The sequence below is a fragment of the Hippocampus guttulatus genome, chromosome 16 (genome assembly GCF_054856545.1).
Source record: "Hippocampus guttulatus isolate MCC_2025c chromosome 16, RoL_Hgut_1.0, whole genome shotgun sequence".
Lineage (NCBI taxonomy): Eukaryota > Metazoa > Chordata > Actinopteri > Syngnathiformes > Syngnathidae > Hippocampus > Hippocampus guttulatus.
Genome location: NC_141276.1, coordinates 8410601 through 8437707, shown reverse-complemented (window position 1 = coordinate 8437707; position 27107 = coordinate 8410601). Strand labels below are relative to the sequence as shown.

Sequence of the window (27107 nt, the reverse complement as noted above, 5' to 3'; positions counted from 1 at the left end):
TCACCCCCCGCTGTTGATTGTCTCGCTAATTCAGCGGGGGATGTTTTGAAGGTCGCTCATTTGCCTCCTCACTCGTCTGGGCGCCCACTTAATTAATGTGTCTGGTTGTCCTAAAACACAATGAGAACCTCCCAGACCACAGAAAGCTGCATGAGGAATCATTTGTTTACAAATGAGTTTTAAAACAACAACAAAAAAATGATTTCAACTTCATTTTCAAGAACCACTAGGAATAAAAACATGCTTTTTATAAAGTGCTTTTCAAGGGACCCAAGGATTCTCATGTAAACTTCAAGTAGCTTAAAACTCATTCAGTACCAGCCAATTCTGGACCAAGTCTGAAAAGACGTTTAAAAACGTCTTTGGGAGTGAATGAGTTAATGCAGAGTAACTGCAGGGTTGAGGAAGATAAAGAAGTTAAGTGAAGGTTAAGCAGGGTACTGATAACTGGGTCTAATTTGTCATAAAGTCTTGAAACTAGGGCCGTCCAAACTACAGCCCGGGGGCCATTTGCGGCCCGTCATACGTTTTCCAGTGGCCCGAGCGATATCTTAAAAATGACATTTGACACGGCCTACAAGACTAGTTTATAAAAAATAAAAAAAATTTAAAAAGAGAGAGGGTGAGGTGGGCAGAGTGAGTAAGTAAGGTGTCGGAAAAAAAATAGGTGCCACTACTACGAAAAAGCGATTTACAATCTGAAAAGCTTTTCTAGATCTGCAAAGATACAAATGAACTTGTGTATGTACAATTAAAATGGTCACACCATTTCTCTTCAAAACACTCATGACTCCTTCGTGTTTTCTTCTGCCGTCATTATCACGGTGGTTTTCCGAATTTCCCGAACAGTTTTCCAAGGAAAGGCCACTCAATGTTTGCCAGAGATGTTGCAGAGTGAGACGTTTGCCCAAAGACGGGTGATCAAAGCGTTGACACGTGGGTTTTGTCATCCTTCCTTTTCACATATGTTCATTTGCATATCCTTTCACGTTATTGTTTGGGTCTCCCACGTCATCTTTTGGTTGTCACTCAAATATTTTCATTATATTCACTCATCCCCTTGTTACTGTCTCACAATTTGGAAAAAGGATGAATAATCACAGTCAGGATTGGCTTTGAAGGGTTCTTCATTACCTCGAAAGAAATGCAGTGGATATATGTGTGTCTCTCTCTTTCTCTCTCTCTCTCATCCATCCATCCATTTTCCAATCCGCTTTATCCTCACTAGGGTCGCGGGGAGTGCTGGAGCCTATCCGAGCCGTCTTCGGGCAGTAGGCGGGGGACACTCTGAACCGGTTGCCAACCAATCGCAGGACACACACAGACAAACAACCACCCGCGCTCACACTCACACCTAGGGACAATTTCAAGTGTTCAATCAGCCTGCCATGCATGTTTTTGGAATGTGGGTGGAAAACGGAATACCCGGAGAAAACCCACGCAGACCTGGGGAGAACATGCAAACTCCACACAGGAAGGCCGGAGCCGGGATCGATCCCACGGCCTCTGCACTGTGAGATTGACACTCTAACCACTGGATCACAAATAACTAAAACTAACATGAAAACCAATCAGAGTTTTTCAGAACACATCATTAGAAAGGCCAGCCAGTTGATTTCCAGCTGATCGGTACAATCTGAAAAAGACTGGATTTTTATTTATTTTTTAAAATTCGGGACATTTTCTTTGTTCATAAAGTCAAAAATAAAATATTTTATTGGTTTACTATACTTGATTGGAACCACTGGTGACTTACAACCATATAAAACTTTCTCCTGCCTTTATTCGAAGTTCTGAACGATTTGGTTGGAACTTTTTCATGGATCGTTGAAGCAACACCCTACTTGTACACGTGCTCAATCTTTGTCATTCCTACTTCCACTCCGAGGTCTCGCGCTGAAGCGCCGACCACATGCTGCCTGCGGGTCCCTCCGTACAGCCTCTCATATCGCAACCAGACAGAGGAAGTTAAGGCTGGGCAGGAAGCTGACGACCAACAAAATATCATCCTGCCGCTTGCATTGCCACAGAGGCTCCCGCTACCTCAGACGCAAATGCTCCAATAAAATAAGAAGCTCCCACAAGATTACGAGCGACTGCGCTGCAAAAAGCCAACGAATAAATGTTATCTAAACCAAGCCAAAAATGTGTGTGCGCGCGCGTGCGCGCGTGTGTTTTTCTTTCCTTACCCCAAGAAACATCAGGGGGGGTTATGCAAGTCTGATCACATGATAAATAACCTTCATCGAGCACAAGTTTTCCATTACATTTCATATATCTGACTGCATGACACCACAGCCTCAGTTCTTCTTTAGTCAATGTGGCCTCGCGAGCGTTGACCTTGACTACAGTCTGCATTGCGGACACACACACACACACACACACACGGAACTGCAATCCTCCTCACACTGGCTTTTATATTCTCCATTCTGCACTCTTTATAAGTGCCGTGTATTGAAGAAAAATCTGCAGGACCGTCCAAAAGAAACATATCCTCTCCAGAGCACACATCCTGCATAAGACATCTCTCTCTCCCTCTCTCTCTCAAGATGGCATACATACAAATCCAGCACTGACAAGCTTGGATATTCATGTGGAGCAGGTATTTGACATTAAAAGTACACTATGTAATCACAGACTGTTAAAATTGGGGCTGCGGCTATCGGATATTTTGTGATTCTGATATCCTGCTGAAAATTCGATTGAATAATCAAGTATTCGAATTTGGTTTTTTAAATCTTTTTTTTTCCCATTTTTAAATAATCACCATTTAATTTTTAACCCTTTCAGGGACAGCAGTTACTACAGTGGGCAGCTTATCATGTTATCAGGTTCCAGCGTGCATGAAAGGTTTAACTTACATTTAAACTATGCAAAGCAGCAAACTGCATTTGCTTCTCTCAAAACGTTAGCGACTATGGGACAAAGGGATGTCAGAACCGCAATAGCTATTTTGCCGGTTAAAAGAGAACATTTGAGGTAGCCTGGTTTGTTGAGGAAAAAAAAAAAAAAGGTCAGTAGGAACTGTGTCGGGCTGTTAGCAAAAGTGTGCAGAGTCATTTTCGCCAATTAAACTGCCATTTGGAAAAAAAAAGTCTGCTGTAACAAAATCGTCATTCATACAGTGAAGAATTTAGTTTCAGCGGTTTGTATTTATTAATTTTTCGAAACGTCATGAAATGTTGTTGCTGTACACAAAAGGGAAGCACTCCATTTCATTCCCTCTTTTTCCTAAATTTGTCGCGCAACCGATCTGAATTGCGATTTATTTATCGTTCCGTTTCTGTGCTACCGTTCCGTTTCTCTTCCCGTCGTAACCCAAAAAAAAAATCAATCAAGCTAACATAAGTGTCTTTTTCGCTACAAGCAAGTGCAAGATCTGCTTTAAGGTTGAAGGGCCTAAAAAAATGTTCTAAGCTACGATTTATGCCTCTTACGTGTTGACATGCACACCGACTGCTTTTGTGCAAAGCCCACACAATATATGCCGGCGCAGCTTCATGCCGAGTGCATTCACTTTCCAAACGCCTACCATGTGTGTATTTTTAAACATCCAAAGCGCAGCAGCCATTCAAACGGCACAGAGAGTGGAAGGAGGCTCGAACTGGCAGGTGTTCATTGGAGCCCGCTCACCTGTGTAGGTGCCCGGGACTCAGTGTGGGCAAGAAGAGCAACGTTGCTCACCCGCCGCTCCACAAGCTATTGTTTTCCCTTGGTAAAAAAAAAAAAAAAAAAAAAGACACTGGTGTCTGAGCTTTGATCAATGATGCGTTTCTCCTCTCTGACACATTCCACGCCTGCGTCCGTGAAGCCCACTCAAGTCTATAAATAATACCCGTGAGCCTGATCTTTGGCCGGGCGCCTTCCGTCTCGTCAAGAGGGCTGGCAAAGCGACCGGCGAAACCGACCGGAGGCAAAAACCATCAGCGCAGCGACTCGTTATTCTTTGTTTAGATAATCATTATTCTTGTGTGCTTATCATGCTGACGCTTTTGGAAAATTGATGCTTGCTACTCGAGATGAATGATTTTGAAAAATAAATGATTTTTTTTTTCGTCCGTCTAAATATTGCCATTACGAAGTAATATGCGATTCTTTTTTTTCCCCTGTGTATTTTTTTTAACAAACACAAGCAATAAATTAAATTGTCCTCCAGTATAGATAAATGTTTTGGTCTTACAGCCATGAATTAATATGAAATATATATTTTTTAATCTGTTTTGATTAGAGTGGCTACCTTACTAAACACTTCGATCACTTAAATGTACGTATAAAAGAAATAAAACCCACAGACCGACTAAAATGAAGCATTGTCCCCTCCCACTCAAAATTACCATCTTTATGATTTAAAAATTACGCTCTATGACATGATGTAAAATGAATCGAATCTGAATTTTTAAAAAGAAATAAATAAAAGCATGTTTTTTTTAAAAAAATGTTTTTTTATCCCATATTGAGAACTCTAGAGAATACACCGATATTATTCCATGTCAATGTTTAATGATATGGGTTTAGTTGGTTCAGATTAATTAATCTTTTCTTTTGAGAACTAGCGTGCTTACACTGCCAATCTGTCATTCCATTGAATTAATTATTACCTTTGCGTAGTGACCGAAAGATAATATGACAAGGGTTGCAAATACAATATAGATGCAAATCCATCTTTACAAATGACACCTTAACGCCGCAGGGCTGTTTGCAGAAGTAGGTTGAATTACTGCTGAGGAGAGTTATTTTCTTTCCTCCCAGGGGTGGACACAAATGTAGGACATAAGAGGAAGCGCTCGTATGTGTGTGTGTGTGTGTGTGTGTAAATTGAAATTGAAGGTGAGGTTGGAGGACAAGAGTGCAAAGTGCTTCGCTGTGGAGGTCAGGGTGATCTTGGAGTTTGTCTCCCACCGGCGGGACCGCGGATAGCAACGTTGGGATCCGAGAGGTCTTAGATTGACTGATGACTTTGAAGAGGAAGTTTAAATCGGTGCAAGCGCAGGCAATCATTGTGTTGTTTTTAAGAATAAAAAATAACAGGAAGAACAATGCTTCCTATTTTTAGATCCTCTGCTCGGAAATGAGGGGGAGTCCTTTTGAGAGAGAGAGAGAGAGAGAGAGAGAGAGAGAGAGAGAGAGAGAGAGAGAGAGAGAGAGAGAGAGAGAGAGAGAGAGAAATGAACAGCAGGAAGAGATGTCAAGCAGAGAAAGAAAGACACAAGGATGTCTTTGCCATGCCGGGAGCTGACCCAGATAGTAGAAAATGCCAAGGCCAAGCATGTCAGAGACAGTCTTTTGGGAAAAAGTGACCTGCAATGCGCTTCATAATGGGACACTGCAGCGCGAATATATGTTGGTTTGGGCCGACGTCATCGTGTGAATCCTCAACTTTGGCATTGAAGTCCCTTCTAAGATGGGCTCTGCTTCAATATGCTGACTCATGTGACATCATGAAGGCAGTTCTGGTGCGGAGTTGTGTGAGGTATTTGCAGTTGTACAGTATATTGTAGTTGTCCCTGTCCCAGCCTCAAGAACATCGCGCGAGAAGATTTATATTTACATAAGTGGGCAAGCCACGTCAATGCTCTTGTGTTCTAACATGTAAATCCGGTGAATGAGCTGTCTATTGTTGATAAATATAGATACTGTTGTATGGTGTTCCGCAGGGTTCGATTTTGGGGCCCCAGCTGTTTTCATTGTTTTTGCAACCCCTAGGTTCCATCTTAAGAAAGCAAAGTATTTCCTTTCACTGGATGACAGTCAGATCGATGTCCCGCTGAGCGAAAAGGGTACTTTCTTCTCTAAGCTCATATCTCAATGAGCAGCAAAGGTTTGCAAGGTGTTCGGCATTTTCAAACAGATTTAAAGGTTGGAACCACTCTTGTCGCCGGGAAATTTTGAACATGTTTAAATTTCCAATGCAACCACAAAAGCTGTTTGTGACGGTCAAAACATCTTTGCGACCCTTGGCAGCCTTGAACAAACGGTGATGAAAAAACAACATTCACTAAGTGCACACACACTCACAAACCTGTGGCACTCAGTAAGATAGGGACTTAAAGATGGTCAAAATCAAGGCTTGGATAGAACTGAATTTCTTGAATTTCGTCTGAAAAGAAAACAGAAGTTATCGTGTTTGGTCTCAGTGACCCTTGTGCATCACACGCTGCTGACTCGGGCCCCACTGGCACCTAAATCGAGGCCAGCGGTCTCGTAACTGTCTTTGTTTTTGTATGACTATTTTTTTACTCCATGTACAGCACTTTGTATGTAGCGCTGGTCGTTTTTAATGTGCTTTCTAAATAAAGCTGAGTTGAGTTGAGATTACTGCAAAACAGGGAAAATATATGTATAGAATGCGTTGTTTATTTATTTTCCTAACTGACTTGGCAACTTTAAATTTTACAAAACAAGCGAATCTATTCCAAACATATTTGCATGATCTGAAGCGTGCACACTAACGTGAACAGACAGCCTTGGAGGGCCTAATTAGAGAGCCTTTCCTGTAAATATTCGTGTCACCTAGTGAGTGCATTGACTTCCTGTGGTCAAGGCTGAACTGACCATCTGGCAGATAGGGCTGACCTGCCTCTTGGGCCAGTATGACTCTATTTTATTTATTTATTTTGTCCCCCCCCCACCTAACTGGCCCAAATATTAGCTCTGTTGCCTGATCCAGGAAGATTTTTTTTTTTTACATTGTAATGTAGGGCCATGTTTTGCTTCTTTTTCAAAAAGCAGTGGCCTAAACTGAACATTACAAAGAGCTGACTGTTTGCGTCGACAGAATGTAATGAAAGATGAGCATGATTAGCATTAAGCTGTGCTCCTGTCAAGGCCAGGAACCCATTAAGATCCACTTGATAAAACTGGAAAAACAGTGGTGCTGTGTAATTCTCAAAGCATCGCAAGCACTTGTTTGAGGAGTTTTCAAAACTTAATTTCTTCGACACTTTTAATCATCCGATTTTTAGCCCACGGGAAGATGCGAGGCCCGTGGCTGAAGGTTTTATAAAGGGCATCATTTTAGACACCACCACATGGACTGTTGAATTGCATTATATAATCCACATAAACCAGGCAGCAGAAACTTTTCTCTCATTCCGCCTCTCTCCAAGGACAGAAATTGGTTTGGAATTCAGCTTAAGTGAGCAGTGAAAAGCAGCGCAGAATGTGGAACTCTGCGTGCTTCACAAATGAAAATCCAACTACCGCGTGGGGATCACAAGGGCATCGAGGGTTCACCCAGGTGGCTCAGTGGACAGAATACAGCCAACGTTTTAAATTCGGTGCTAAATTCTGCTCAGCTATGGCTCCGAACAGAAGGTCTGCGTGCAGCAGAGAACACCTCTCCTATGTTACATAGTGTAAAAATCAATACTCCTGCAATGGTGGACGGTCTGTTGCAGAGATGATCAATCTTTTCCACTAAAGGGATCTCAGGCAGTGTGAGGCTGGTCTGCCGGATGCTGACATGTGCTGCTCTGCTCTCTTCATCCATCTGCTGTTCTACCCTACACCCCACCCCCCTTTCGCTTCCTACAAACATTTATTTTCTATACCCAAGCAGACTTATGCGGAGGGTATTCAGTTGAGGCCTTATGTGAATGCTGAGAGACAGGCTAATGTGCATTAAATATGTATGATGCCCTCTCAGTATGCGTAATAGTAGTTGTAGGAGCATGATGTATAGTCGGTTCAACACCGTTGCACTCACTATTGATGACGGAAAAAAGAAAGCAGGTATTTACAGGCCGCTCATTCACCGCAGTCGATTTTTACCACAAATATTGGTCGAGTACATTCAACAATGTACTTGGCATAGAAGAAGCTCGTCTGTGACATTCAGGTTTGTTAACTATTGTAAGGGTAAACAATACCATGTAGATGGCGGTCTTGCATCGCTTTGGATTTGATGTCAGAATAGTTTTTGAGTTGAAGATCGAGATTAGAAAAGACGATAAAAGCGTAATAAAAAGCTTTGAAGAGATATGTTTCAATTCAGCTCAAAATTGAAATACAGGCTAATCTTCGATTTTGGATTCATATTTTTACATCCAACTCAGTCAGTGGCTTACAAGTACTGGTTGTACTACACTGAAGTCGAAATCCAACAGCCTTTTAGCCTAAGTACTCTTTATCTTCTTTCGAGAGAAAAGCAGCACTACTAATCGCTCCATTTTGCCTCCATTAATCGAACGAGCAATTTTGCATCCCAATCGACACAACCATCCGTAGGTGGAGCAGTATAGATAAATGTTTTATCCAAATCTTCACCACAAAGTTAAAACAAAAAGAGGATGTAGACTATACTGACAGAAGTTAGACCAAGGCTTATGTGACGAGATAATTTCAAAGCTGTCCTTTGAAAAGATATTTAGTGAGCCATCTTGGCTGATATCTGCTGGTATTGTCTCGCACATTTTTGGGAGTCAGAATTGAGTAAAGCTGCGTAACCGATCTTTTTTCACTGGCTCCATCAGCGGTAGAAGATAAGCCACACAGACTCAAGAATGGGTTTGCTGTCAGTATAAGACATGAAAATGGGAACATAGTTCTGTTTGGTGCTGATTTTCGATGTGAAGTTTGGGTGCACTCATGTGTCCAATGGTGTTATTCTTCACCGCTAATCAGACGCTGACCTGCCACATAACTTTAAACTCGCACAAATGCTTGCAAGCTAATCCGATTAAAGCAGAATGAGGGGAGGGGGAAAAAAACAGCAAGCAGCAGCATCATAGTCCTTTAAGATAGTCATCAGTGTGCAAATATCGCAGGAAGACACTCAACACATGCAGCTGAGGCGAAAATAATAACAGCACTCCCTTCTATTGATTTTACATTTGCCTCCCAAGCTGCTGCCACATTAGCTCCAATTTCTTCTTCCTCCCCATAGGCTCCCAGCAAAACTGTCAATCAAAACCCGATACGCTTGGACCCAGATTATTGGCGGCTGCCATTTCCTGGCGGCAACTCCGCTAATTGAAATTCATCGGCGGCGACCTTTTTCTTCAGTCGCATCCCGTGTTTACCTTGATTCGCATAAGCCGCCTGCCACCCGATAATGGTCGATCGCGAGCCGTAGATGGACACAAACGCGCACGGAAATGTCATGCGTGCGGGCGTGTTGCCAATAGGCTCATTAAATGATAAGAGTGTGAAGAGACGAGGGCGGGGGGCGGGGGGGGTACGGCAGAACTCGTCAGTGCAGCTTGATTTCATCCACGTACATGAATATCTTTGAATCGAATGTTTTCATAAACACCAGACAGTTTTTGATTGATTGGACTAACAATAAAAAAATTTAATTAAATTTCCGATTGTAGCATCACAGGCACAGGATTTTACTTTTTTTTTTTTTTGAAGGTCAGCTGGGAAGTAATTTTAGAAAATCCCAAACAAAATCTTTTTAGGTCACGGGTAAGGTCATTAAACACTTACTATGGAAAGTGTACAAAACAGTGGAGACAAGATGTATGTTGGACCATACATGTACGAGCCAGATGCTCAGGATGTGGAAAGTGTTGTGCCCGAACTGCTGGACATGGAGTGGGGATGAGACCCATCGGGATTGTAAGAAGGGTAACGTATACAGTATAGCACAGGTGTCAAACTCAAGGGCCGGGGGTCCAGATCTGGCCCGCCACATCATTTTAGGTGGCCCGCAAAAGCAAATCAAACATGTCAACTTCCATGATGCTTGCTAAAATCGAGACCATGATTTAAAATTCTCATATGTAATAAATAAGGGACATATTGTCAGCATTTTTTTTGGTACCAAACCCCTCATTACAATAACTTAAACAATAGTTGAATAAACCGTTATTCTTGACTTTTTAATGAGGTTTCAGTCAGAACGGCCATCCAGGGGAAACGGTAACTAAAATGTGGCCCACGACAAAAACGAATTTGACACCCCTGCTATATAGGCTGCGGTTTTTAGCCTTGCGTTATTGTTCGCAATTCGATGCTGTGCCTTGCTGTAAATCGCGCGCGATGGGATTACCTACTTGGTCCATGTATTCCCGTTAGCCCTGAGAGCACACGCTATAGTGTGTAGGTGTCCTACATTGTCATTGCTAAGGTAATTCTGTTAAACAACATCGAAAGGCAACGATTAAAAGCTTACATTTAAAGGCAAAAGACATTAAAAAAATAATAATTTCAGATATAACCTGGATTTACAGAGTTCCCTCTGGTTGTCGTCACTTCTGCTTCCGTCCTTCCTCCACAACAAACAGAAGGAAACCTTAATTTTGGGGAAATGTCCCCCCCCCCCCTTTTTAAAGACGTTTTGTTTTTTTAATACAGCTCCCCTACTGAATGTAAATAGATTCCTCGGGTTGTACAGTTGTGGCAAAGGAAGCATCTGCAGCATTCCTGTTTAACATACAGTACATATCCGCAAGCTTTAATTTATCCTCCCGGTTCAAGGGCGATTGAATAAAGCACCCAACCCTAACTCTGAGGCAACATCGGAACATGATGAGATTAATAAACACCACTCTGCAAGTGAACAGACGTCACAACATGCTATATTTTGCATACAGAATACAATAGTACCTTCATTAAGCTTTGAATGGCATTCAGCTGATGATCAAGGGAAATTAAGAAGAAAAAAAAAGCCTCTCTAGGGAAATACTGTAGTTGCGGATGTTAATAAACAACATTAGAATGGAACGTGGGTGCTCAAATGAATCAAACATTGAGCCTCATGCGAGCAGTCGGTCCCGAACTGCGTGCGTGCGTGCATGTGCGCGCGCAGAGGTGGTCTGAAGGACAGCTGCGTGAGTGCCGCTGCAAAATGACTCATCCCCACTTTAGTTCTGCACAAACGGCGTGAAAATGTAGAGAGGGCTGATGAGGAGGAGGAAGAGAAGGAGGAGCGTGGGTGTTGCAAAGGTGGAGCTTCGTGGGTGTTGCAAAGGTGGAGCTTTTCCAAGATTTACCGGGTGAACACAGGTGACGCTTTGATGCCAAAACAAGCTTTATTTTCAACGACACTGCGTTTTTTTATTGGAAAGTTATACTGCTTAAAATACATGTTTTCAAATCACCTTTCTCCATTGAAATGAATAGGAATGCCTTCAATACGCTAAAGCCTCCTCCAAAAGAGTGTTTTGAAAAAAAATAATAATAATAAAAAGAGCACTTTATAATATTTTACCTTGTAAAAACATATTGTAATGACATTGTAAAATAGAATGTAAAGAAATTGACATATTATTTGCTTCAATCATTGCGTTGCTTCTCCTGTTGTACCATTTGTAAAAAAATATATATTTTGGTCAAAACTTCTTATCTGCCTTCACGATTGTGGAATCCCAATTCTTTCCGGAAGCCTATAACACAGGCACACGGCTATACGGACACGGTCTCGGCTTCTCAGTAAGGTGCAGTCATGCCGATTCTCTGCAGAGGATAAAGAATCTATATCTGTGAACATTGTTAGATTCTCTGTCAACCGTATGCATTCAAATAACCGCTTAAAGGGTTACATCATTGCCATATGCTGTGGTAGCAAATAAGCGAGTGGACAAAACATGTCCGGTCCACCCCGGGTGTATCATTTGGTTATTTTAGTTATTTTTCAATTTGTTATTTATTTTTAAAAAATGGGGAGAATCATTAAATGCCTTTTTCGTTTCCACAAGTTGATGCTTATTTTTGTAGCATCAAGCTTAAATAAACTGAATTATAAATATGACTTAAAACATTTTTTTTTTTTTTTTGTCAACTAGGTCATTTTCTATCTTCAGTCAGTGCAGGCAGAGTCTCTCTCCCTTTTCGGTTTTGTGGTTTCTGTTCCCCCTTTTCCAGAACGCTGAGTCAGCATGATGCATACAACGGGGCCAGCGCGAGGGTCACCCGCGAAAATGCCACCACATCAGACCCGTGTTGATGCTCGGAGCTCATTTGCCTTTGGGTGACTGTTTATACTACAGGGGCAACGTCCAGCTGTCACTTTGTCTCTTCCTCGCACCGCGAAGAGCACAATGTCCTCCTCATCCTCACGTTACAAAGCCAGACGACAGCCTCGCCTCGCTTCGCTTCGCTGTTAAATCCCTTGCGCCAGCGTGCGCATACTGACACAACGGTTTCTTGCCTTTTTGTTTATTTTCTGCTTGTTTTGTAAAGTCCAAAGATCCCATTGCACATCTCTCCACTCGCAACATACCCGTGGTTGCGAGTGGAGACAAAAATATCCCGGCGTTGAGAACTAAAGAGCCAAAGAAAGGATGGTTGATTGAGGTTTGGTTGAAATATGTGGGCTGATAATTTGTAGCGCGTGCAAGGAGAGTTTTTTTTTTTTTAATTGGAAATTCCACATCACTAGACTAGGACACAACAATGGCGTTAAGTATTGAGGCTCTTCTTTCTTATTCCAGTTCTCAAAGATGTCTTTAGAACAGGCATACATTGTTTTTGTTGTTGTTGTTTTTATTTATGATAGTTGGTGGCTAGTCAGTTAGCTTTAAGCTAATTGGTTATTTGCAATTTCTCTGTGGTCAACAAATTATATTACATAAGCTACATCAGAGAAATCACATAGTCCATTCATGCATTTCCTATTGTGCTCGTCTTCATGAGGGTCCACGGGGAGTATCATATTTATATTGCATTACTTAACCTATTTCGCTTGAATTTGTGCATTCTGTGAATGGGCCAAGATCATTTTTTTGCCATATGGAGTATTTGTCAATTGTAAAGTAAAAAAAAAAAAAAAAAATGGCATTAAGTGTTGTGGAATAATGTAAACTACAATGCATCAATGGGTGACACGTTTGCAGCAATAAACTTTTTTTAAGCATTTTCTGTTTTTTTTCTTTCACGAAAATGATTTTTCAAATTTCAGCACTTTTCCTTAACCAATAACCTTGTCGACAACAGATTCAAGATACCCTGTGCCTGGTGTAGCAAAGAAGCCGGAAAACATAGACCACCGCCATCCCTCCACATCATCTACGCTGATGCATAGTAAACATGTAAATCTATTTTCTCCATTCGGATTCCATTCTACTTTTTCTATTGTTGACATATTGTAAGCACCCGTGTTGACCTTGTGCATTAATAGCCAGGAACATTCGGTGACAAAAACGCCAACTGGCTCGGTGATGAGAAGCCCGCTCAAGGCCAGTTGAACACACGTCACTCAAGGCCGTCACATGCCCTCACGATTAGTATTCACTGTGTTTTTTCACTGTTGCCTCATGCTGCGCTTGTCAAAGCCCCCCCCCCCCCCCAAGGCTTTGCAGATGTGGCTGAGCGTGTATGTGTGTGTTCAAGTGTGTAGGAAACAGGTGTGTGACTCCCCATTTGTCTGCCTTTGTTTATATTGTTTGTGGCCGTGAGGAGAATGCTGATGTATGTTTGTGTGTGTGTTATCGCTGCTTAAGCTATGGAACTAAGGATGCAGCTGACTCCCCCTCTCCATCCACCCGGGGAGGGATGGGGGCGGGCAGCCTCAATTACACCCGCCACTTACTTACGCTACAGCCTCCAGAGACCCTCATAGTTTTCATTTGCGTCTCCCCTCAGTGCTGACACTTTGGTTCCGCCCACTCCTTGCAGAAACAAGGCAGGGGATCAGGAACGGAATGAATAACAAAAAAGGGATGTCGGGGAATCGAGCAAGTGGTGGTTGTTATTGCTGGTGCAAGAGATGAAGCAAAAAAGTATGGTTAAGTCGACATAGAAAGTGCAACATCAACAGTTTGATGAGCCACGGAGGGTTTAGTGCCACTACCAGGTATCGGTATCGGGCCGATTCTGGCCTTATATCATCTACTCTTGAATGCTGCCGATACCAGCCACCGATACCTAAGACAAAAAAAAAGGAGTATATTTGTCTAAATACTGTTATTGTGTTAACTGAAACTGTAAGTTTCAAAAGCACCCTCGTGGTATCGCTACTCGGTATCAGTGATTACTCAAGAGTGAATACGCCTACTGGTATGGGTCTGACAAAAATTACGATCGAACACTCAGTCATATTATTAAATATTATAATCTGTGCTGCATTGATATTAATTTTTGCCATTTTAAATGAGTTCACAAATCTGGCGTACTGCCAAAAGTGTATTCCGAGAAATGAATTCTGCTGGCCAGAGGCTGAGCTGCACTGTGTTTGTTTTCAGAGTACCTAACTGTATGTCCCGTGTGGGAAGTTGAGCTACATTCACATAAATCTTCTGATCAGCATTATTCTCAATGCAAGACTGTCATAAAAACAGAAGTCCAGAACATTATTTCCCCAAATAAAAACGATGAAACATTAAATGAATTGGCACCCCTCCCCAAAAGAGTGACTAGGATGTATTAGCTGAAGGGTTCAAGTGATTTTGGAAGGAGCGCCTTCATTAGATGCGCGGATCGCCGTACAAGCGATCCAATTAGAGGGCCGTTGTCTAAACGGTGATGTCAGTGGACACGAGTGAAAACAAAGCACCTGCTCCCGTTGAAGAGCGATTGGACACCGCATGGCTAAAATATCATCGAGCCGAAACGAAGCAGCAAAAATTCGTCACCGCAGCGTTCCTATATACTCCGAGTTTCTCCTCATTCTCCCTCGTCCTTGCACATTCCTCTTTTCTCCAAAGCCACTTCCAGCCAGCGAGGAGAGTAGTGCGGATTCATTTCCCAGCGTCAACACAGCATAAGTGATGTCGGCAAGCGGCAGGCAGCTATCAGTGAAAAGCATCTTCCAGTCCACTTGCAATGTCCACCCGCCCCTTCCCTCGCTGCACTGGATTGATTTGGAACTGACAAGAGTTGTGATCGCCGGTGTGGATGTGTCAGCGTGATGCCCCGCCGGGACACGCCCCGGTGCGATTGGTGCATATGTTGCGCCTGTCATGTATGTGCGGCCACAAATACGCTCGCGGGATCGAGTCAAACTGCTACATCTCATATTGATGGAGTCCTTGAGTGGATATATATCGGGAAGTGGCTCGGCTGGCCATGTTATTGACTGTAACAGACTGGACAACATGCTGCCAGTGAGTGCTGAAGGGGCCACGAGGGGTCCAACTGTTCGAGGATGTGCGTTAGCCCCGCTGCACGCCAGCCAACATGGCCCGACGCGACTTAAGTGGACTACCGGAAAGGAAAACTACACTGCCAACATTGAAGTCATGTTTGTGGTACTTGGTTCAACATATATCCAAATATGTCGTCAAAAAGCTACAAAGCATGTTGTACGTCATCAAGAAAACCAACACGTTATTGAGTACCGTATTTTTCGGATTATACGTCGCTCCGGATTATAAATCGCACCAGCCAAAAAAAAATGCACAATTAAGAAGGAAAAAACATATATAAATCGCACTAGATTATAAATCGCATTTTTGGGGGGAAATTTATTTGATAAAGTCCCACACCAAAAACATACATGTCATCTTGAAAGGCAATTTAAAATAAAAATAAAACCAGAGAACAACAGGCTGAATAAGTGTACGATATGCTAACGTTACATGACGCTTAAACAACGAACTGTGAACTTGCCTGGTATGTTCAGGTAACATATTAAGAGTTATTTAGACAACTATAGCACAAAGAACATGCGAACAAATTTACCAAACCATCAGCGTCACTCCAAATCACGATATCCAATGAAATCTTCATGCTCGGTATCACTTTTAAACAACTCCGCTAACTCCGGAGTTAGAAGATGCAGCGCTTCCTCTTCTACGTTGCTTACGTCAGAGTCATCGTCAGTTGTTTTTCTCATTTACCGCCAACATGGAAAGTATCAACACAGGCCGAGAGCACCCTCTTGCGGTTTAATGTGAAAATAACATGTCATGTGTACAATGTGTTCACCATTTCACACAAGTCGCTCCAGAGTGTAAGTCGTACCCCCGGCCAAACTATGAAAAAAACTGCGACTTATACTTCGGAAAATACGGTAAAACAAATGGGTCGTGCTGTGTTGCGTGTGCAGAGGACAAGATGGCCAACAGCAGGTTACGCCAGGACAGGGTGACGCAAGTCCATGCAAAATGGATGCCATGCCTCCCTTGCTGCTTTCCTTCATCACTTTCACTTCCTCATCATTTTTTTTTTTGACGGGGGTGGGTATCATTCTTCCTCGTGATTGCGCTCGTCTTTGTCATCGTCATATCCTCCCCGCCAGTCGCCAAATTCTTTCGTGCTCTTTCGTTTCACGTCATTTTCTTGTGACTTTTAGGTAAGGTCTTCAAAATAGGTAATTGATCGATGTGTGTGTGTGTGTGTAAGTAAAATTAAGAATCTTACAGATAAACATGAACTAGCTGCACAAAGCCATATCAGTAAACACCGTTCCGATTAGCAACTGAATTTTTTAAGGGATTTTCGTGTCATGTCAAAACAAGAAAATGCAAACCAACTTAAGTTGTTTGCTTATGGGGGTTATCAATTTTCAATGACCTCATCGGGCTGATTTGGCAAACGATATCATCTTAACCCTTTCGTGCGCCCTGTAGCCTGATAACATGATAAGCTGTCCACTGTAGTGACCGCTGTCCCCAAAAGGATTAAAAAATAAATACAAAATCGATTGCATGTTTTTGGTTCATCCCGAATTGTATTCACTGCTAACGTGACAAATATTTGACACTTTATCTTAGGGCTGAAAGATTTTGGAAAATATATTTTTTTCCCTTTATATTGCTCTAACATGTGATTATTTATTCGAAAACAATGTCACTAACCCTGATAGACCACAAATTAGAAGCATCCGTTTCAAGATTCCACCCCCTCACTTACATGCCTCAACAAAGTCATCCAGCCAGAGCGCTGATTAGTTTAAATGAGACGTTGATTGGGTAAACTGGTCTCCTCGACTAATTCTTTCAAACTTTTTTTCGTCTGCGTAAATCGCGGGGGAGGGATTTGTCTTGAAAATAAAATGGCTGACACAATACCCCTTTATTCCCATGCACACACAGATGGTACTGTACATTTTATGATAAACAAAAACTGATCTGCAGTCTGGCACTGAAAGCTGGTGGCGCACAAGCCTGGAACACATCACGCTCCTTCCTCGACCACCCTCAACCCTCCTCCCACCAATCCCTAATCCGCCAAAGCCCAAACACATATTTAATATATTCTCATGGCTGACTGAAGCCTTTCTACAGACCATCCGGACACATGTATGGATAAGAAGACACGTTTACATAGCGAAGAATCTAGTTCAGTATATTTCCATACGAAGCACGAAGCATGCACTGACAAATGCCAAAGGATAAAGGTAAATGTGGTGCGAGATGCATTGATGGAATGTTTAAGCGACCTGCCCGCGCATGTTACCTGCTGCTTAAAGGCACCCTGGTATGAGGGGCCATCGTTCCCGCTCACACACACACAACTAAAACGCTTTCACACACACACAACTGAAAGGCCCTCACAGTCCACTGAAACACTTTGGCACAACTGAAAATGTTTGTTTCAGGAATTAGATGAAAGCATCTTAGTATACCATTTAAGAATGTTTCAATATGTCAAACTATCTGCAGCGATCAAATATTTTGAAATTCGGATATCCAATGGAAAATCAAATATGTGGGTATTCGCATACATTTTTTTTATCAAGTTATATAAGTACTGAAGACAAAAAAACCCCAAACACATTTCCACTTAATAAATGACTAACTGGTTTTCTATCCATCCATTTTCTAATTCATTTTTCCACAAGGGTCGCAGGTGTGCTGGAGCTAATCCCAGCTGTCTTCAGGCAGTCGTCTGCCAGCCAATCGCAGGCCACACATAGACAAACAACCATTTGTGCTCCCAATCAGACCTAGGGACAATTTGGAGTGTTCCATTCAGCTGCCGTGCATGTTTTTGGAATGTGGGAGGAAACCAGAGTACCCGGAGAAAACCCACACAAGAAGGCCAGAGCCAGAATCGAACCCTGCAACCATTGCTAACCAGTTGGCCACTAACTGGTTTTCATTTTTTAAATATTAAAGATTTTATACTTAAATTTAAACAGTGAATAGTTTCGAGAAACATTCGTGAGATTTTTAGTCATCTGTTGCCATAGATTTTGGCCTATGAGACAAAGTGATGCCAGAACCACAGTCACCATTTTGCCAGCTAAAACAACACAAGTCTGGATGTTAAAAAGTGATCAAGTGGAATGAGTCGGGTGTCAGGCTGTCAGCAACAAAGTGTGCGCAGTCATTTAAATTGAAACGTAATTTCACGGGTCTCTCCCGCCCATTTGCAGCATTGCTAGCACTAGCTAGCACTGCTAGCGCTTCTCAGCCCTGCAGCCATCGCTAAACACCGGCAACAGGCGCCGTACAATACAATGTCAGTGTAATTATGTCTTTTTTAGCACCCTTAATTAGCGATCGAACATTATTTCAAGACGTTACGTTGAAGTCGAGAGCAAACTTTGAGTCTCAGAGTCTGTCTCGAACGTAGTGCCTGTAAGAGGATTTCCTTTGTATGAGAGAGTCTCAGTTTTTCCTGCAAGTCCAGACTATTCAGTTGCATACACACTTAAGTGTTGTCCGAAAATCCGTTTGTCGTCGTCTTCGGGCCATCTGCATCACACGGGGAAAACAAGACAAATGGCGCCATCTGTGAATTCCTGGCGAGGTTTGCGCACACGTTGGTCGACCAATTTACAAACAGTAGTCACGGCTGGCACCGCCGGTGACGCCAGCTCGGGCCTCGCATTGTGCGAGTGAGGAGCTGTGATTTGCATAAATTCCACTTTAAGGGTTAAAAGCGCTACAGTCACTCCCAAAAAGAACGCCGTACCCGAAGTGCAGAAATGATGCGACGCAGTGTGTTACGCCACGACAATGAAAGATTCAGTGTCGGGGGAGACGAGAAGAGCAGCTGTCTGCAAACCTCATCTGCTCCACACAAGCTGTCACTGTCAGCATTTCCAACGAAAAAAAAAATCGCTTCTTCCAACGGACGACTGCTTGAAATTGCTTTTAAATCATTCTCGGGCTTTGTAATGGTGACGTGGAAGCAGGCAGTTCCTGGCGTGAGGCGCGCTTTGCTCGCCGAGCTTTTATAATTTAGCATGACCCCTTGGCACACTCGAAGAAATCCATTAAAGCGAGAACAATCAAGTCCAAAGTGCAGCAAACGAACGTTGTCATTTATTTTTATGAACGCAGATCAAAATGGTAGCATTAATAAGTACAAAGTATAAATGCAGTGTTTCAAGCTGTCACACTCATGCTACGATACATCTAAGATGTTATTTTCCGTCATTTTTTAGCACTAACTTTCCTCGGTTCTGAATTACTGGAATCTTTTTTGCCAACTCATGGTCCAAACAACAACCACTAATAAGGAATAGTCTCAAAGCACTTATTTAGCTCGATTATATATTTTCTCAGCATTTACATTCCAGATAAATGGCGCTTGCTTGAAGCGTCCATAAAGAGTATATTATATTTTCACTGATGGAGGCAGCGCTTTACCACCAAGCCGCCGAATGTTAGCGTAGCACTTCACATCTCCAAACGCGGGACTAGCTGTCAGTTCATGGGAAGAGCTTATTTAAATTAGCCCGACTATTATACAACAAGCATATAGACAATTTAGAGTCTTCAAGAAACCTAAATTGAATGTTTTATGGATGTGGAAGGAAAAAGCCAGATGCAGAAATGTTTAGAATGTGTAAACTTCACATCGGGAGGATGATGCAATGACAATTCCAACCCCAAACCTCAAAACTCTGACGCGAACTTGCTGTATTTTAGTGACCCAATTGTAAATAAAAGTGATTTAAAAAAAAAAAAAGACTCTTGCATGGGTCTACTTTCATATTTCAACAGGGTAATGCGGTTCTAACCCGCTGAGTCATAAATCCAAACAGACACAAGACGTCACTCGCACGGCTTCCTTCCTTCCTATAAAATTCTCGGGCCATTAATAGATTCACATCATTTTTATTCTAGCGGCGCTGAAGGTTTCGCACATCCCAACATCCCCGTCTCCAATTTCCTCCTCGCCTTCCCGCGCACAGAAAGCCGCCGCGCTCTGCCCCGATTGGCATTGCCGTCACTTCCTGATGGCAGTCCAGTGACTCCGACTCCAAAATGACCGCACGCAGACACGACCCGTCCACGCTCATCAGTCTCACTCTTGACCCCTATTCCTCGTCGCTCTCCGTTTTGATCTCAAGTCAGTGAGAAAGACGCACGACGCTCGATGGGACTGGAAGAGGATGTGAAAACGTAACAGAAGAGGCTCTGTTTATACCATGAGCTCTGAATTATTCAACGATACCTCCTGAAGCTCAAGTGTTACACATCGTGACAAAGCATGCGAGAATGCGAGTATTTTTTTTTCCTTGATCCGGTCTTGATGCATTGAATTACAGTGGTACCTCTATTTACAAAATTAATTGGTTCAGGAAGAAATTTCTTAACTAGAACATTTTGTAAGTTGAGGAGCGTTTTCCATGTAAATGCCCTAATTCGTTCCAACATAGACATAAATGTTTCCTAAAGCATAAAATGCATCAAAATATGGAACAAATATATTTTACAATTAGAGTATTGCACAATAGATGAGAGTTGTGCATAATATAAAAAACAAAGAATAGAGTAAAGAACAAAAATTGTGGTCATTCAACTTTTGACAGCGTCCTATTCGTTTTTGCCTGCCGTTTTATAAAGAACTGATCCAAGGACATTTGCTTTTGTCTGCTTTTAACAATCCTTCGAAAATGGGTGGATGGACGGATCTCAATAATCAGGTACATCTTGTGAAATGAGCAGCCTTAGTTTAGACGTCACGCTGTTTTTGCCGCATTTAATCAACTAACATCGTTTAATTCCTGCCGCACAAGTTGTTTCATCCCCAGTCATAGGTCGTTGGCTTTAATGTACAGCTACGTTTCCCCGCGGTCGTTCACCGCTCAATGAAAAAAAAGGGGGAAAAAAAAGAAAGAAAGAAAAGAAAAGCCACTGAAAATAAGTGCCATATGTTTGGAGAGCAGTCAAAACAAAGCTGCAGAGAAGCCAGGTGGAACGGCAGATTGTCAACGTCGTTCATCAGAACCTCGTTGTCCTGTCTGCAGTCTTCACAAACATCTTGAGAGGATAAATCTGAACAGGAATCATCTCTAACTACATCCCGTCAATGGAAAAATATTGTTTCGGGACAAGTGAAGGCTATTCCAAAGTAATCTTCTAATCAAACCAAAGTGCTTATCACCATCAGACCACGTCGGTGGTGTCCAATCGAACCTCTCCTTGTCCAATTTGACACTTAAGTAATTAGTTCTATGTCGAGTCACGATCCTCTCAGGACATAAAAGACGGGGAAGGATTAAGGTGGCAGCACTTGGCAATCGCATGACACAAACTAAGTATAGCCCTGCTTGACGGACGACTTTACCGTGTTGTGTCCTGGCAATCGGCAACCAAGGTTAAAATAGGTAGCCTAGTCACCAAATAGCCACGATCTAATGATTTAATCGCGATTTAATCCGCTAAATCAGTGATCCCCGACCGCTTAGTGCAAGAGATCATTTGTGCCACAGGTCAACATGTGAGTGTTCAATTTCGCCAAGTGTATCGTTTTTTTTGTGTTCAACGTCATGAAATGCATTTGTAAGTATTATTATTTCGATGCAGCTACCTGTATTGTTTGTGATGATTTTGGTTTCGTTGAATGTTCTCAGTTGGCTCAATAAAGGCTTGGAAACACCGCACTACGTCAAGAATAGTTACTATTTTCGACACTGTAGATCAGGGGTCTCCAACGAATTTTTGTCGTGAACCACTTTGGAGTTATGTCTTCCCTCGGAGGGCCGTTACGAATAAATGTTTGCGTAATCATCTCATTGTGTTGCTTGTACTCAACAAACTGATGGATTACTAGTTTTGTAATCACTCAAGTCAACGATCTGTTTGTTGAATTCGGTTTAAATTTTCTTTTTTTCCCAAGACATCGGTCTCTTTTGGTGAAGAGAAAAACTCTTCCCTAGCTGACAGTTTCGGCTGTCACTTCAGCCTTCATCGAATCTGTCACTGCTTCCTCGTGACGCATCTTAAAAACAGCTATTTGTTTTTTGTTCGATTAGTGTTCAAGTGAGCGTAAACGGTAAATATATGATGGCAACATTTCAACGTTATTTATTAGGCAATCACAATTTGACATTTCTGTACAGACTTTCGTGGTCGTGGAAGTTGACATGAATTGCTTTTGCGGGCCAAATAAAATGAAGTGGCGGGCCGGATCTGGCCCCCAGGCCTTGAGTTTGACACCTGTGCTGTACATAAAGTTCCTAACGACGGACAACCGAATAATGTCGTGCGTTTTGAAGTACTCTATCAAAAATAATCACATTCCACACTAACCTTTAAATCAGTTTTTTAAAAAATGCATCCGGGACACTGAGCTCTCCTCAGCAAGTGTTTGACCTTTATCAAACTTTGGATAGCAGACCTGTCTGTCAAATGCTCACATTTTTGTTGCACAATGTTGCTTGAAGAGAATGTGGCCACGATCCGGCGAGAAAAATCTACACGCCACTTCCTTGCAAAATGGCACTCGGTGTGTTTTCCCCAAAATATTAAAGCCCTCACTCTATGTGATGCCACTAGCAGCTGGAGGCATGAGAATATTCCTCGTACATCTCTATGCAGGTTCCATTAGCTTAAATTAAAATTCAGTTGAAGAACTCATTCTCCCATTGAAGTCTGTGATAGACGCAGTGTTGCGTGGATCGACACGCTTTCCAATCCTCATCATCATCATCATCTCATATGATTATCCTGTATGTAATCAGAGTGACTGGGTTAGGATTGGGCTGGAGTCATGCGGTAGGGACACAATATGAGTGTCGAGTGAGACTTCAGTCTTTTAAGGTTTTAAGAGACGCACCATGTTCTCAAGACTTCTGAAACCGTATTAACCCTTTCGTGGACAGCGGTTACTAGAGTGGACAGCTTAGCATGTGATCAGGTTACAGGGTGCATGAAAGGGTTAAGGAACATAGTTTACCACTTACCGATATGATGAGCGAATCATTCCATTCTGGAACTGATACTGCAGACGGATTTGTGTTTTTCCGGCAAAGCCAAACCCTGGGATGTGATTTCTGGCATCATATCCTCCCCGCCATACAAGATAAGCGTCACCGCCAATCTGGCAAGTACTAGTCTCGATGGTTTACCTCAAAAAGGCTGAAAAGCTGCACATATTTGTACTTTAAGGTCGACAACGGCTTGCTAGCAAGTTTGTAGCCTCGAAGTTTCTGTGTTTTGTAACCCTGACTGAATTGAAGCCGCAAAATCCAGATTGGGATCAAAGTGTACAGGCGGTAAGGCTACGAAATGAGCTCGGCATCATATCAGCCAGACTGCATGCGGCCTGCCTAGGAATTCAACAAAAGGTAAACATGACAAACGATATATGATATAGAACACAGAAGTACTGGAGCCTATCCCAGGAGTCTTTGGGCAGTAGGCGGGGGACACCCTTAACCGGTTGCCAGCCAATCGCAGGGCTATTTACGGAACCCTAGAATTAAACTTGACCTCTAACACTCACGCAAATGTTAATTGTAACCCGAAACCCATCCTGTCAACAATAGCCCCTAACCTGAAAGCTAACCTAAACAAATTCTAATCCCAAACCCTTAACCCCTGAGCCCAACACTAACTCCATCTGAACTCAAGACACACCGTGTACCCAATGGACCCAACGCTGAACCATCTGAAAACAAGTACAGGACGATCCTAGGTTGCTTGAAATAAATGGTACGATCGGATTGGATCAACCACCTTTGAATGTGGAGAAGCAGACCTCCTTCTCAATCCCTGTAGCCAGAAAGACCTTGCAGAGTTCAACATACATGAAAAAAATCTGTGTGAAGACACGGGAGACTGCTATAGAACATCACTATGAAGACCCAAAAAGAAGACTAACTTTTAAGCCTAAAACCCTAGCTATCACCCTAACCCAGTAACCCACAAGCCCAACACTCAACCATGAGCCTCAGCCTAAATCAAAGCCTTGGACTTTGAGGGGACGTCTATTAACCTTTTCAGCGACGATGAAAGGGTTATATCGTCCTATGCCCTTATTTCTGAAAACCGAGGTCAATCCATGTGTCCTTTTGACCTGATTCACTCCGTCAGTTTCCTTACTAAGCATCCAAGTATGCTCTCGACATGATGAGTGCGCACATTTTGGCACCAGACCATTAGATGAGGTCATGAGTGTTCAGTGCATGAGTTGGATCCACTCCCGCGCAAGGGAAGCAAGACGAACGATACGACCTCAGATGGGGGAAGACGATAACCGTGAGATTGTTATTGATCGTTTATTCCTAATGGAGCCAGATTGGATTGCACACTTCTTCCATGTCTCTGGCGCTGGGCAACTGTGGGAATTCTGGCTTTTACCATTTTTTTAGGGGGTAAGAGGCCCGATTCTGATCTGAAGTTCTCTGATTTCATGAAGACTTTGTTTCTATTGATATTGTCGTGACGTGTATCCAAATCGTGCCACTGAAGAACATTAAAAATAAATAAATAAATACTGAATTGTATAACATGAACCATGCAGTGTGTAACCAGTCCAACAGGTTACTTGAGCATTTTTAGAGGTATCCTTAGTGTGTGAATGTGTTGAGCAAAACACTTCATCCTTGATTGAGGTTTCGCCGAAAGATCAAATGTTATCGCAGGGATTGGGAAAAAAAAATGAAAGTCTCGGGATGGGGCACAACTTCGCATTGAGATTCAGGTGAGCTGGCGACATTCGAGCAGCAGCAGCAGCAACAGCACGTTGTGCAAGCTGAATTTTTTTTTTTGGGGGGTGGGGGGGTCCAAACATGTTTGTTTGACTGTGCAAGCGCTGTCGCCACGGGAATCCAACTATGAGCCGATCCAAGAAGCGAGTGTGTCAGGTGCTGCTGATCAAGGTCTGACTCAACACATCCATGCGGGCCTTCCACAGTGGGCCTGAACACAAAAACAGTTTCGTATTTTCAGAGATACGCTGGCTAGTCATTGTGTGTGTTCGCCTCACAGATTCTTCTTTAGTACCATTGATAGGTTTCGGTTTAGGAAAAATAGCTCTGCCTAAATGATAAAGAGTTGCCGTGGAGTACCCCAAGGCACACCAATGGGCTACCTACCAGACTTCACAATGCAGTTCATAACAATAACAAAAACTGAAATACTACAAGTTTTGTCCAAAAGCCACCCTTTGATTAATTGTTTATGTAAGGGCTCCTTAAAAACAAGATATGAAGTACAGGGAGAACATTCGACAGTTTTCCCAAAGTATGTCCTTAAGTACTTCACTTCAAAGCAGAGAAAATGTGTAAAATCGGCCCAACTTGTGGTATTTTTTAGCACAAGTATACGTTTAATAAATGAATGGAAGAAAATCAACACTGAATATTTTGAGCTTTATCCATTTAAATCAATCAACTCATTTTACCGCACTGCAGATATTTTTGGGGCATGTCAGGTTAACGATCCTCGAACATCAGCCAGAAGAAGGATACAACTGTCGATTTATTATGCAAATGAATAATTAATGTCATGAATATACAGGGCCAATACTGGTTCTGACAGGGCTCGTAGTGACCACGCAGAGCCACAAAAAAAATGGATGAATGTCAGACCCAGTCATGAGTTTTGTGAGTTATTATAGCAAAAAAAAAAAAAAAAAAATTTAAAAAGCCCAAAAAATAAAGCACTTGATATAATGTAATGCCCTCGCATGTGGGCAAGGAGAGCCACAATAGCCGAAGCGCTTTCTGACATTCCTTGGACAGAAGGAGCGACTCCAAAGCCATTTCGGAAGGCCACGCCCCTTAAAGGCACACATCCAACACACAAATACTGCAGCTCATACACTCCTTGAACTTTGTGAAACCAGATTTTATGTTTGCATACAATACAGGGCTACTTTTCACTCGATTAAATGCACCAAAAATAACATGGTGATTTTCATTGGGCATAGAAAGTCATAACGGGGGAAATCGATTTGCTATCCGAGCAAATTGCTTGGTCAGGGAACGAATTAAATGAAGACAATGTACTGTATGTGACTCACTCGAGCACAGACCTCGACGACGGTCCAACTGTTAACAGGAGGGGGAAAAAACAAATTCCGGCATGCCGTACTTATTCATCCATCTGTTGCATTCTACAAAAATGACTTTTTCCTCTGTCGTTATGAGTCAGCACAGGTGCAGACAGAAAAACCCATCAATACATTTCTGCATCTGCACGAATATCGCGATCCTCACCATAATGTTACGGGGGCAGCCCCCTCATACACAGCGTACAAAGATCTTGTTTGCTGCCATTTACTTTCTGTTTACGAGATGTGAAAAATGTCATTCCAACAACAAAGTGCTGTGCGGGCTCGTCGATGAATAGCAAACACTTAAGAGGAAATCACAGTCCTAATGAAGAAGCTCTCGGCACATCAAGCTTTATTGGACAAAACTTTTTTTTAAATAAGCCTCAATTGTAATGGCCAATAATACTTGGCTTTTAGTCATTACTGCAAATAATTCACCTCGATGACTTTGAAAGTCGTAAGAGTACGTTGCGTGCCATACTGCGGTGTTTGTCGACCTTTAATGAAGCAGAGCACAGATGTCACGTTGGAAAACGCCACCAGACAAAACTGTCACGATCAATGTATGCATGGATATTTTGAAATAAGGAGGAACTTGTCTCTATTTAATCACTTTTTTTTACTCATCGTGAAATCAGTTTTTAGTTAAACAAAGCTGATAAATTGGCAAGACAGACGCACGGAGATCTAAAATAAATCAGTGATGCCTTGACATATGATTTCAATTTATTCTGTGACCAAGCTCGTACTGTAATTGAGTTTCCACATCTTAAACTTTCCCTTTTAAAATGCCATAAATCCAAATTTTAGCCTTTGTGATGTAAAGATTGCATTCAACTACTGTATATAGTCTTTGGCCTATTATGATGTGACAATAAGTGCAATATTTTGCCATGCTTGGGTCCTGGGCCGGTTTTTAATGCAGTTCCTGAGCCGACAAAATGTTTGAGTATCCCGTTCCTCCAAGGACCCCCCTCATGTGTACACTGTTTTTGCATGCAATTGCACAAACAGAGCCCTTGAGGGATTGATTAGTG

The 27107-nt window shown here is 42.4% G+C and overlaps 1 protein-coding gene across 2 annotated transcripts in view; it reads right to left on the bottom strand.

The window, feature by feature from the left end:
• LOC147192900 (inactive phospholipase C-like protein 2) overlaps positions 1 to 27107 on the bottom strand; it is a 55326-nt gene that overhangs the window by 26476 nt on the left and 1743 nt on the right. The window lies entirely within an intron of this gene.